Source organism: Mus musculus, chromosome 17 (genome assembly GCF_000001635.26).
Source record: "Mus musculus strain C57BL/6J chromosome 17, GRCm38.p6 C57BL/6J".
NCBI lineage: Eukaryota > Metazoa > Chordata > Mammalia > Rodentia > Muridae > Mus > Mus musculus.
Genome location: NC_000083.6, coordinates 65,885,060 through 65,898,842, shown reverse-complemented (window position 1 = coordinate 65,898,842; position 13,783 = coordinate 65,885,060). Strand labels below are relative to the sequence as shown.

Here is a 13,783-nt window from a genome sequence, read left to right as displayed (position 1 = left end):
AGCATTGCTTCATCTCTGTAGGTTCTCCCTCTGTTCAAATGCATATATATGTATGTATACACACACACACACATATACATATATATATTATATATATAGTAGTTGCTTTCATAAGGTGTTTCAATATGCCCTTTCTCTTTCCCATCAATTAGTTATAAATATTCTTTCTTTTTTAAAAAGCAGTTTCTAGGCTGGAGAGACAGATCCAGCACTTACATGGTGACTCGCAACCATCCATGACTCTAGTTTCAGGGCCTCCGATGCCTTCTTCAGACCCACACAAGCAACCCCCATGCTGCACGGACATATATGTGTGCAAAACACATAAAATACATAAATCTAAAACATTCCTTAAAATAAAGTTTCCTTCCATCATTACATTCTTTTGTGTGAATTTGTATGAGTGTATGTGTGTCACTGTGAGTGGGTGAAGGTCAGAAGATAACTTTCATGAAAGTCATAGTGAGTCTTATTTTTTTTTAATTTATTTATTATATGTAAGTACACTGTAGCTGTCGTCAGACACTCCAGAAGAGGGCATCAGATTTCGTTATGGATGGTTGTGAGCCACCATGTGGTTGCTGGAATTTGAACTCAGGACCTTTGGAAGAGCAGTCGGCGCTCTTAACCACTGAGCCATCTCTCCAGCCCGAGTCTTATTTTTTAAACTGATGATTGAATTTAGAATTTTATAGTGACGATTTTGGAATTTTGTTTTTTAAAAAAAAACATAGAAATATAAGAATGTGTTTTCATTTTAATCCCAGGTGTAGCGATGTGGGGCTGCTTCAGACTGTCTGCGGCTGGTGGCTATAATTTGCCTCGTGCTCTACCCGGGGCATGGTTTTGCCAGATGCAGATAGTTTCTGTCATGTGTGATGTTGGAATTAGGGAAACTTTTCAGAGGTTACATAAGTGCTAGAAGCCCAAGAGACAAGGCTGTTGGTTGTTCAAGGAGGATGGTTGCCATTTGTTAGTAGTCATGATCCCAAAGGAAACAAAAGAAAGACATCAGATTCAGGAAAGTCACTCCCTTCTATCCTTTCTCTCCTATCTAGTGATAAAGGGTAAAATTGGGATAAAGAGTGGGAAATGGGGCTGGAGAGATGGCTCAGTGGTTAAGAACACTGACTGCTCTTCCAGAAATCCTGAGTTCAATTCCCAGCAACCACATGGTGGCTCACAGCCATCTATAATGGGATCTGATGCCCTCTTCTGGTGTGTATGAAGACAGCTGCAGTGTATTCATATACATAAAATCAATCTTTTTTTTTTTTTTTTAAAGAGTGGGAAAACATAGAACCCACAAAGTAGCAAAGAAAAGCTACAAGTGGCAGCCAAATGTTGGGCTGGAAAGTTAAGAATAAAAGTGGGAAATTTGATTTCAAATGCTGTAGAGTAAACGGCAGAGGATGAAGGAATGGACATTTCAAGAGGCCAGAAAAAAAAATTTACTGTGTTTGCTATTTCTGGGTTATCCTCTGCTCCCAGAAGGGATCTTATCCTTCTCCTTCTTCTCCCTCTCCTTCTCCTTCTTCTCCTCCTCCTCCACCACAACCTCCTCCTCCTCCTCTTCCTCCTCTTCTTTTTTCTTCATATATTCTGTTTTTTAAAGGTGGAAGACTGGCTGAGCAGTTCAAAAAAAAATCACAGGTGAAAAATGAATGGGCCTGAGATGCAAAGAGTGGCTGAAAGGGAAAAACAAAAGGGATCACTCTGCTTTGTTTTCTGAAAGGGTGCAAAGTTGTCAGTGCAATTGGAGAGGATGTAGGTGAAGGTGGGAGCACTTGGGAAGCTAGGAGCACCAGAGAGGAAAACAAAAAGACACAGTGTTAGTAAGCAAGAGAGCAGGAGTTTTCCACAGGAGGGAAAGAAACTTTGCCAGAGGGCAGTATGGTCAGAGAAAAGCTGGAAAAAAGCAGGAGGACAATCTGATAAGACTGCTCATTTCAAGAGAAAGGGTTAATCTCAAACCAACCATGAAGCTGTAGTGGGAGGGTGGGCAATATGGGGTTATGGGATCACCATCAGCTTTCCCAGTAGTTGTACAGCATATGCCTGCTAATGGTGTAGAATAAGCTTGTGATAAAATAGGATAGTGTCCTGTAGAAATGATATATCTAAGGCATTTTTAAGAGGTCATCATTTCATATGAGATGCACTTGCCTTATGTGGAACAAATTCTAAATAACTGGGCTACTCAAAATAGAATTATTCCCCAAGACTGGAAGGGATTGGTAACAGCTGTATTAGAGTCTGGTCCTCATTTGCAATGTTAACATGGTAGAGTGAAGAAGTTGCAAATATTGAACAGTGAAATAGAGAGAGGGGAATTAATATGGAATTAAAAGACCAGTTGCTGGGTGAAGGGAAGTACTCTAATATATAAGAACATAGACAATATTTCTTAGTGGCTTTAAGAGCTTGGAACAAAGTTAAGGACCTGTGGGGAATTGCAGGCTGGTCTCCAGTTGAGCTGAAATCTGAACCCCAAAGGGTGATAATTCACCTTCATGAAACGATAGGTGTTCCCTCATGCTCCTGGAACTCTGGCTCCTGCCTTAGTCACCGCCCCCACACCCCCCATAAGAGAAGCATGGCTAGAAGTCACGTAGGCAATGGACCATGCTTCTGACCTTCAGCTAAATTCCTCCCCAGTTACCTAGCAACAGTGAAGACCATAAAAGGGGCTGTTAGGGCCCCACCTTGCTCTCTTACTTCTTACTCTTACTTGTCTCCTTCTTATCCCTAACTCTCACCCCCTCTCTCCTCTCTGTCTTTTCTCCTCTCTTCTCTCTTCTCCTCTCTCCTCTCTTTCTCTATAGCCTTCTCTCTCTCTCTCTCTTTCTCTCTCTCTGCCTCTCTCTCTCTGTCTCTCTCTCCTTTCTGCCTTCTCTCTTTCTCCCTGCCTTTCTATAATAAAGCTCTAAAACCATAGAGAGTCTCTGCTCATCAAGGCTGCGCTCACTCTTGTCAGTGTTGGGAACCTCTTCTCTCATCCCTCTCTCCCATAACCCTGGTTAGCAAAGTAGCTCCAGGAATCCCAGGTAGGGCTGCCCCTTGGCCACCCCCTAAAGAGTGGGTCAGAGGCTTGAATGCCCACCCAGAGATGAGTGGAAGGTAGATAGATAGCAGCCCTCCCACGCCTGACAGACCAGAGAATAGGTAAAACTCTGGCAGAGTGTGGGTTTTTTCCTTTCCCCCTCTTCCCAAGGGCCCCTTTTTAGTTCCCAACAAGGAACCTCATTTACAACAATGATACAAGGCTCTGAAGAAACCTCTGATTTTTTACAAAGATTAGTCTCAGTTGTGAACAAAGCCTTATCAGACCCTAATGTAGGGCAGGTATTGATAGAGACCTTGGTGTTTGAAAGTGCAAATGCTGAATGTAAAAAAAGTTATTAGAATAGTAATGGTACAGACAGTGTTTATGGATGAGTGGATAAGGGATATGACCAATACTGGTTATAATGTGTACCATGCTAATATAATAAATAGGTCAAGCTATAGCTAGAGGCCTCTAATATCAGAATGCCTTCAATTGTGGGAAATGTGGCCATTTGCAAAGAGACCATGACCAAACCAAAAGCCCCAGATCTCAAAATACCTGGTATGTTAACTGAGAAAAATACAGTACTTTGCACCAGAAAGGAGCCCTTTGCAGGGGTGATGATATTCCTAAACCTCAAGCAGAAAGAATGCCTAGGCTTACTAGGGTATGTATGTGATGTGGCAAAGGTCACCACTGAGTTTAGAAATGTCCAAATATCCAAGGCAATTTCTTGCCATTCAGACACAAAATGGGGGACCTAGCTCAAGGCCCCACAGCAAAAAGAATGAGCCAGGGCTGGAGAGATGGCTCAGTGGTTAAGAGCACCGACTGCTCTTCCGAAGGTCCTGAGTTCAAATCCCAGCAACCACATGGTGGCTCACAACCATCCGTAATGAGATCTGATGCCCTCTTCTGGTGCATCTGAAGACAGCTACAGTGTACTTAGATATAATAATAAATAAATCTTTAAAAAAAAAAATGAGCCATTTGCCTCCTGCCAGCCAGGAAACAACAAGCAGGTGGGAAAACCTAAACTAAGTATTTCGGCTACTGCAGACAGTACTGCTCTAGACTTGGCCAGAGATAAACATCTTCTTTTATCCCCAAAACTCCATGTTATAAAATAATTACTATATGTATGGTTCTTTGCTCTCAGGGACAGTAGGGTTGATCTTAGAAAGGAGCAGATTGATGTCCCAAGGATGCAATTTTGCATTCAGGAATCACAGATGAAGATTTCAAAGGAGAAAGTGTGGCCCATGTAAAAAAAAAAGAGATGCAAGTTAATGCAGGTGATAGGATTGCTCAGCAGCTACTGTTTCCCTACATCAAGGCATAGATGCTCCTGTAGAATGAACAGGAGGGTTTGGAAGTCCTGGAAAACGTGTGTTCTTGAAAACAGCTGTTAGCAATCAGAGGCCTAAATCAAAATTGCAATGAAGTGGTATTGAAAATAGGTTTGGTGGAAGGAGGAGCTGATTTAACCATCACTTCACAAAGATCTTGAAATTCAGAATGGCAGCATCAAAAGGCTTATGCCCAGTTTCTAGAAATTGAAAAGTTATCTCAGATAAAACAAAGTGTGCTATATGTTAAATGTGTGGGACCAGAGATCAAATAGGAAAGTTAAGGCCTTATGTGGCTGACATACTTATGAATTTATAGAGAAGCAATCTTTTACAACAGTGAAGTACTCAGATTAATATTTCTATAATCCCAAAGACACCTCAAGATGAAATAAGGTGTGAAGTGGGAGATAATCCTGCAGAAGGTATTGATATAAGTCATTAAAAAAAAAGAAAGAAAAAAGAAAAGAAAGAAACGAATAGAAAAGAAAAGACCAACCCCAGACTGTGCCAGTTGTCCAGTCACAGGACATAGAAGGGATTGAATTTCCAAGTTAATAAGAGTGGCCACTGCTGAAATACCTATGGTTCTATCCTTAAAATGGTTGACTGATAAGCCTGTGTGTATAGAGCAATGGCCAATAACTAAGGGAAAATTGCAAGCACTTGAGCAGCAGGTACAAGAGCAGGTGGAGACTCAACATATAGAAGACTCTACCAGCCCATGGAATTCCTGTTTGACATTAAAAAGAAACTGGGAAAATGGAGAATGCTATGAGATCTAAGAACATTGAGTAGAGTAATTCAACCAATCAGACCATTACAACTTGGAATTCCATTACCTTCTTTATTACATAAGGTGTGGCCTATGATAGTAATTGATTTTGGTTATTTTGCCCTCAACTCATTCTCCTACTGGGCTCATTACACAAAGGGAAGATAGTATTATGGGATGGATTCTCTTAGCACACAACATGAAAAAATGTAAAGACTTACATGAAATTTTTTTTTCTGATTTAATCATAAAAGGTAGAATCAACTGGTGTCAATGGACAGGAACAGACCCAGAAGAAATTGTAGTGCCTGATACTAATGCTGAGATTGTGTCATTATAGGTGATCAATGAAGACTGGCAAAGAGCTTGTAGCAACTATTTAGGAGGAATTAACAGCAAACATCCTAAAACAAAGCATCTTTATTTTATAAAAATAACTAATTGGATTCTCCCACGTATTGTAAAAGGAACACCAATTCCCGAAGCACCAACATTCTATACTGATGCAAATAAGTTGGGAATGGCAGGTTACAAGTTAGACAAAATGAGCAAAGTAATTCAAAGTCCATATACTTCAGTGAAAAAAAAATCAGGGTTGTATGCAAACCTTATGGTATTAGATTTTACTGAATCTCTTAATATCATTACTGACTTGCAACATGCAGAAAGAGTTGTTCTGCATGTAGAAACTGCCTAACTTATTCCTGAAAATTCAGAATTAACCTTGTTATTCATACAGCTGCAACAGGCAATCAGAAATAGAAATTATTCATTACACATCATTCATATTCAGTCTCATATAGGTTTGCCAGATCCATCAGCACAATAAAATGAAGAAATTGACCAATTATCAATAGGAAATGTATAGAAGCCTCGGAATTTCATGAAAAACACTATGTTAACAGTAAAAAATTAAAAACTCTACCACCTGGCAACGGGTAAAGGAAATTATGAGAAAAATGTTCTACTTGCTCTTTGAATAATTAAACTCCATTATACACTAGAAGTAACCCTAGGGTACGAAAAGAGATGGAGTCAGACAGATGGATGTGTTTCATTTGTAGAATGGGAAAACTGAAGTTTGTACACCATATCACTGACACACACATACTCAGGGTTTCAATGGGCAGCTGTAATGAGTGCCAAGAGGCTGATTTTGTACTTACACATTTACTGGAAATAATAGCTACTATGGAGATACCTGTACAAATTAAGACTGATCATGTCTCTGCATATGAATCCAGTAAGAGGAAGCAATTCTTTGCACATTATAATATAGAGCACATTACAGGCACATCACTTAATCCTACAGGACAGCAGTTGTAGAAAGAGCTAATAACACCTTAAAGGAAATGCTTATAAAAAACAAAAAGGAAGAATAAAGACCCCCTGGGATAGACTAAATAATACCCTGCTAACTTTAAATTTTCTAAATGTTAATGAGAAAGGAACAACAGCAGCCAAGAGACACTAGGTTATAGAAAAACAAACCTGAAGAATTAAGTCAGCCTATATACTATTAGGATGTGCTAACATCAGAATAACGGCCCGGGAAAGTTTCACACTGGGGATACAAATTTGTTTATATTTCCACAGGAAATGAAAAGCTGTGGATACCATCACAACTGACAAAGATTCTATCTGGGCAGGAGAGATCTCCTGAAAAGCTTGACCAGTAACCCCAAAGCACTTACTTCATTGAAAATGTCTGTTTATAATTTCTGATACACACAGCATAATTAATGTCTTAAAACAGAAGGGGTAAAATGAGGTAACAATTTTGGAATTTCTTTTCTTTTCTTTTTTAACACATAAATACCATAAGTATGTGCTTAAAAAAACAAACAAACAAACAAAAAACCTCCGGTGTAGGGATGTGGGGCTGTGTGCCAGCTATAATTTGTCTCATGTTCTAGCAGAGGCAAGGTTTTGCCAGCTGCAGATAGTTTCTGCAACTGTGTGACATTTGAAATCCTGGGAACTTTTCAGAGGGTATATAAATGCTAGGGTCCCCAGAGGCAAGGTTGTTGTTCATTCAGGGAAGATGGTTATGGTGTCGTGTGACTACTAAGTCATGTTCAAGAAGAAGCAAGGGGAAAGAGATTAGACTCAGTGACACCTCTCCCTCTCTCTTCCCCTCCTCCATCTTTCTTTCCTCCCCTATCTAGTGTTAGGGGTTGAAACCATGGTTGAGGGGGTGGGAATAAGGGGTGGAAAAAAAAACCCATAATTAGCAAAGACAAGCTACAGAATGTCCTCAGTTTTGCTTTCACTGTGGTTTTTATTTGATTTCTTGATTTTTCTTCTTATCTATGTGTATGTATCTTAGGGAGTGTATGCTGAGAGTGTGAAGGGGCTCACAGAGGCCAGGAGATGGCACCAGGTCCTCTGGAACTAGAGTTAGAGGCAGCTGTGAGCTGACTGTTGTGGGTGCTGATATAACTGGCCCCGAGCTTGCCTTGCCCTCTGGAAGAGCAGCAAGTACTCTTAGCTGCTGAGCTCTCTCTCTCAAGCCCCAGATTTACTGAGATCTTCATTCAAAACATACTTTGTTTGTTTGTTTTGTTGTTGTTTTGAATATAGGGTTTCTCTGGGTAGCCTTGGCTGTCCTGGAATCAATTCTGCAGACCACATTGATCTCTTAGTTGGAGATCTGCCTAGCTCTGCCTCCCCATTGCTGGGATAAAAGGTGTGCACTACATCCCCCACGTCCCGCACATCTGTTCATGTTTTTTTCCTTAAAAACCTGTTTCCATGTTGAATTTCATCTGCCACTGACTGTCTCATCAAAGCTGCCACATTTCTTCTCTGGATCCAGCACTGATTTCTTAACTGTATCCGCTCACTTACTTGATGCTCTTGGAGTCATTGTTAACTTTTCCAAGTAGACTTTTTTTTTTAAAGATTTATTTATTTATTATATGTAAGTACACCGTAGCTGTCTTCAGACACACCAGAAGAGGGCATCAGATCTCATTACAGATGGTTGTGAGCCACCATGTAGTTGCTCGGATTTGAACTCAGGACCTCTGGAAGAGCAGTCAGTGCTCTTAACTGCTGAGCCATCTCTCCAGCCCCGCCCCCCAGTAGACTTCTGAGTTCTTTATGTAGCATGTCTTCGAATTCATGATCTTTGGAGGACCCATATTATCTTGATATTGTGTGTTTCTGTGCTATGATTAGCGCATCTTTTGGTATAACTATCTATTGGTTTTGTCTGGAAATCTTCTCTTGAGGGTACAGCTCCCATTACTGCTAAGTGAGCAGAAGTCACTGTAAGGTCTACAACATAACACACCAGATAGAATATACTCTGAGTAGTGCTGCTGTACTACCAGGGATGCAGGAAATGGTGACATACAGAGAAGCTATGAACTCAAATATTATGTGGCATAAATTAATAATAGTAATCGATGCCGAGGAAGATGGTAGGAAACATGTTAAAGGAAAGGGAAAGACAAATGAGAGAATGACCAAGAGGAACGGAGAAAACATCATAAAGGACAAAAAGAAGAATGAGGTAGAAACCATGGGGTTTCACAACAAAGAGAAGAAAAAGGGAAACAAAATCAGCCAGATGTAAGAGAGGAAAACAAAAAGTGAAATTTTATAAAAAAAAAAAAGTCAAAATATTACTAAAATATAGAAAAGAAAGAAATGGGAAAAGACAAAGGGGCAGAACAAACAAACACAAATTATCAGAAAAATAACAAAGTTCCTCAGCAGGTTTTTCCTGGACCCTTTAATAGTATAGTCTGGTAGATGGATAGGGGGGTCTGTTGGCATACATATTTTTTGCAACCTACTTTTAATAAGGGTTTAACCTCTCCTCTAGCCCATCACCCAGAAGAGGTGGTGGAAGAGAAAAGTTATTAGGATATAGGGAGAGTGGACTTGTTCAGCAATAGTTCTTTGGGGGTGAACTGAATCTTCTTTGGCAGTAGTTCGGTCCCATAGGAAATACCAAATACAACTCAGCAGCAGCTCTTGGCAGGCAGGCACCAGGCATGAACCAGCAGCTGAAGTTCAATCCGGAAGGAACCACAAGGCTCCCCAACCAGCCTGAGGCAAGACTACTGAAGCAGCAAGCTGACGCAGGAACCTTACAAGTAGTTCTTGGTCGAGTTTTACTCAATGGCAGCATTACCACAAGTTGAACTCAACAACACTATGTAAGGTGAGCCAATGCATGCGTATTGTTAGTGAAGAACAGCAAGGCAGAGCAAAGCAAACCAGAGCCCAGCGCTTGGCTCCCACTGTCTGTGGGGTCATATTTATACTCCTTCATCCTGGGTCCTTTTTGTATTTGCTGTATCAAAAGATTCTTTATTCTGTGTCTGCTTCAGGAAAACTTTCACGTGTTTGTTTGCTTTAGCAAGACAGCCTTTAACCTGTGTGCTCCAGCAAAACATATAGCTTTCCAAAGACACTAGGAGTTTCCACTTCATATCCCCCTTTCTGTTTAAGAATTGTCCTTGGGGCTGGAGAGATGGCTCAGCGGTTAAGAGCACTGACTGCTTTCCCGAAGGTCCTGAGTTCAAATCCCAGCAACCATATGGTGGCTCACAACCATCTGTAATGAGATTGGATGCCCTCTTACAGTGTACTTACATCTAATAAATAAATCTTCAAAAAAATTTGTCCTTTTCTTTATCATTAGCAATCTATGCATAATAGAAATAATTGTAAGAACCATCACATTTCCAATAAATGACACGTGTACAATATAATCAACTAAGCTAACAAAACAACCTTAAATTTCTATCAATATACAATACTTCAGACAAAACAATATTAAATTTCTATCAATAACCACTAGTTAAACAAAAAAAAAAACCTTAAATTTCTATTGATATACAATAATTCAAACAAAACACTTCTAAATTCTTATCAATCCCTGATGATAACCAATAACAACCTTCCATCCTGGATGATAACAAATATAATACATCAAATGACCAAACCTATCCACCCTGATTTAAGGGGCTAGGGTGATGATCTTTGTAAAATTGCTTCTGCTGAACTGGGGTGAAGAATTCCTCTAGAGGTCCCAAGGAAGAAAATGGTTACTTGGAAAAAGCTAGCTGTAGCATTTATTGGCCAGTCTCTGTGTCTTTCCAGTCTTTGTGAGATCTATCATTAAGTCTAGCTAGCCCTTTTGAACTTGATTTACATGCACTTTGGAGAGAAATCAGTAACTGAGACAGCTTGTGAGGGTGAATCACCTGGGATATTTTTTGTGAAGACATTTAGGTCTCAGCTGATCAGAGGTTTTCCCTGGTCAGACCTAATCTTTATAAGTTTTGTTGGTATCCATAGTTTTTCATTCTCTGTAGATACATACGCATAGTCACATCCCCATCTTAGCACGATTGCAGGTTTCCATTCTTATGTCAACACATCCTTATGGTATATTGGCCGACCTAGTTCCTCAGGGTTTTGTTGTTGTTGTTTTTGTTTTGTTTTGTTTTTTTTTTCCGATAACCCAGTGAGTCTCACTCAGCTGCTGCTGTTCCTTTTTCACCAACATTAAGAAAATTGAGAGTTAGCAACACATTGTTTAGTTGGCCCTTGGGGATTTTTGCTCTCCCTTTTTGTTTAATAAGCATCTCTTTTAAGGTACAGTTGGCTCTTTCTGTAACTGCTTATCCTGTGGGATTATGTGGTATACCAGTTAACATGTTTTATATTGTAATATTCAAAGAATTGTTGCTTCTCATTATATACATATGAGGGAGCATTATCAGTTTTAATTTGTGCAGGTATCCCCATAGTGGTCTATCAAACTTTGGAGTACCTTCTCATTTTTTTTTTAATTAGGTGTTTTCCTCATTTACATTTCCAATACTATCCCAAAAGTCCCCCATACCCACCCCCCCACTCCCCTACCCACCCACTCCCCCTTTTTGGCTCTGGCGTTCCCCTGTACTGGGGCATATAAAGTTTGCAAGTCCAATGGGCCTCTCTTTCCAGTGATGGCCGACTAGGCCATCTTTTGATACATATGCAGCTAGAGTCAAGAGCTCCGGGGTACTGGTTAGTTCATAATGTTGTTCCCCCTATAGGGTTGCAGATCCCTTTAGCTCCTTGGGTACTTTCTCTAGCTCCTCCATTGGGGGCCCTGTGATCCATCCAATAGTACCTTCTTGTTCTTAACTAACACACACACACACACACACACACACACACACACACACACACACACAGGCATATGCACACACACACACACACACACACACAACTGAACTGTGCTTGTAAATGCATTTGTAGCCTTATCCCTGTAAATATTGAATAGCGTTGTAATCCAAATTACTAAAGTAGGTGTATTGGGGGAGATAAAAAAGTTTGTTTGCATGTACATGATGTGTGTGTGCTGGGATGAAGGGTTGGCATATGGAAAGGAGGCGTCTTACATATTTCATGTGATTAAGTCAATTATTAGATTAAAAAGTGCCAATAACTGGGAAGGAGCTAAGCTTTGATCACACTTAAAGTGCTCATACATTAGCCTGCCAAAGATCATGGGTGTTAATGGAGGTTATCAGACTTCTGGGACAGGGCTAGCACCTTTTCCCTTGTAGAACAGTGGTTCTCAAACTGTGGGTCACCACCCCCTGGAATCAAACGACCTTTTCACAGGGGTCACTTAACACCACAGAAAAACATATATTTACATTATAAATCGTAACAGTAGCAAAATTACAGCTATGAAGTAGCAATGAAAAGAATGTTCTGGTTCGGGTTGCCACACCATGAGGGACTGAATTAAAGGGTCGCAGCGTAGGTGTAGAGCAACAAGTTTTATGTTCACATCGGCTCTCCTTATCCTCAGTCCCGTGGGGGCGATGCAAGTCAGTTCAGATGAATGTTGCACAGGCAAAAGGTTTGCATCACAGCTGAAGAATGTTTGGATCCGGAAGTCTTGTGCTAGAGCTGTAGCCCAGTGTTTGCCTAGCATTGCTAAGGCCCTAGGTTCAATCTGTAGAACTGAAAAACAAACAAACAAACAAACAAACAAACAAAACCAAACTTTTTATAACGGGCAGCAAATAGACCTGCCTACCTTCTGTCCCGGAACACATTGCATTTGTTTGACATTATTAGCTTCATCCTCTCCCTGAGTTCTCTTCTGTTTAGCTTTTCTCTGATAGGAGACAAAAATGGTTCCTCCTTTTGCAGACCTCAAGTACTTCACTGCACCAGAACAGAGAGGAAGCTTCGGTTTAGTGGAAGCCTCGGTCTGTCTCTGTGGGTTATTGGCTCTGGTTGGACATGATGCCTAGTTCTAAAACAGTTACCAGCGGAAATGGTTATGTGGTGTTCCTTAAGGGGGAGGGAAGACTGCTGAGAAACAGCCAATAAATATGCTCTTTATTTGCACCTCCATTAGCACAAATAAATAATAAAAAAAAGTGTGCATAGATTACTCCTGGATTGGCTCACGTAAACGCGGCACTTAAAGGCTCTGCAGAAACTATGGCTCAGAAGGAAGTCAGTCTTCACTCTTGCTTTTCCCTCTCCCTTGCTGTGTCCCCCACTTCTCTGCTTTCAGCCTTATTCACTTCCACGGTGAACGAGTCACGTGATGTTACACGTAAATTACTCAGTTAAAAAAAAAAAAAAAAGCCTCTTTCCCCACCTCATTATCCCATATGTCAATTCCAGGGAAGGCTCCATAAAGCCCCGCTCAGGCAGTGCTTATCCCTTGACCAAATCAGAACTGCCAGCGGGAAGGAGTAATTTAACTGGCGTACTCACAGGCCATCTTCTCATGGAGGCTGTTTTATTGCTACAGGGGTTGTGGAAAGGTCCCTCTAGGACCTCAGTGTTCCACTGGGAGTGACTCTTTTGCACAAGGGGATGGACTTGTCATATTTGAGCAAAGATGGCTTGGGAGTGTAGCACACGATGGATCAGTGAAGAAGCAGACACTAGAAATCTCATCTCTCTTCTGACTGCCAATGTCATAAACCCAGAATAATTCCATGGAGTGCTGTTTATTACAGTATGCACCAGCCAACACGTTTTCCGTCCTTCGTGGGGGACTTCTGGAGGATACGCAGCTGTTTCTATTTGTAAGCTGAACGTGATGCTGTGCGGCTTTAACTCGGGTATGGATTGCTAACTGCGGAGGCAAGTGGGTGGGAGCCAGCAGTTTCCCGCAAGTCAACACACTTCAGGGGTCCTGCGGATTGCCCAGCCCTGGCCCCAGAAGCCTCCTTTCTCCAAACCCCCAGGCAAGAATTCTCCAAAGGAAGATCTCCGCCCAAAGAAGGCCAGCAAGGTGCTCCGCCCAGAGGCGGGGTGGGTCAGCAGCCCAGGCTGGTTTAACTGGTTGGAACCACTTAAAGTACGCAGACGCTGGGGGGAAAAGTGTCACTCTCAGTAGCTGCGGACACCAGGCCAGAGCTTGGGGAGGAACGCGCTTTCTTTCCAGCAGAGCTCCGCAGGGCTCCCACACTGTTTTCACTTGGATTCGCTCCGGTAGGTGTGTGTGTTCCACTCGCTCCCCAGAACACTGCGCAGGCGCCTGCAGAGCCTTAGCGTTTGGCGCATCCTCTCGCGGGTTCCCTGTTCCCCCTTAACGAGTTCCAGCTCGGGAGGCGCGGT

The 13,783-nt window shown here is 41.4% G+C and overlaps 1 protein-coding gene across 1 annotated transcript in view; it reads left to right on the top strand.

The window, feature by feature from the left end:
- Positions 1-13,087: 13,087 nt before the first annotated feature.
- Ralbp1 (ralA binding protein 1) overlaps positions 13,088-13,783 on the top strand; it is a 37,341-nt gene continuing 36,645 nt past the window's right edge. Inside the window, exon 1 of the mRNA NM_009067.5 lies at positions 13,088-13,657. The gene's annotated coding sequence lies outside the window, so the exon portion shown is untranslated. The remainder of the gene's footprint in view (positions 13,658-13,783) is intronic.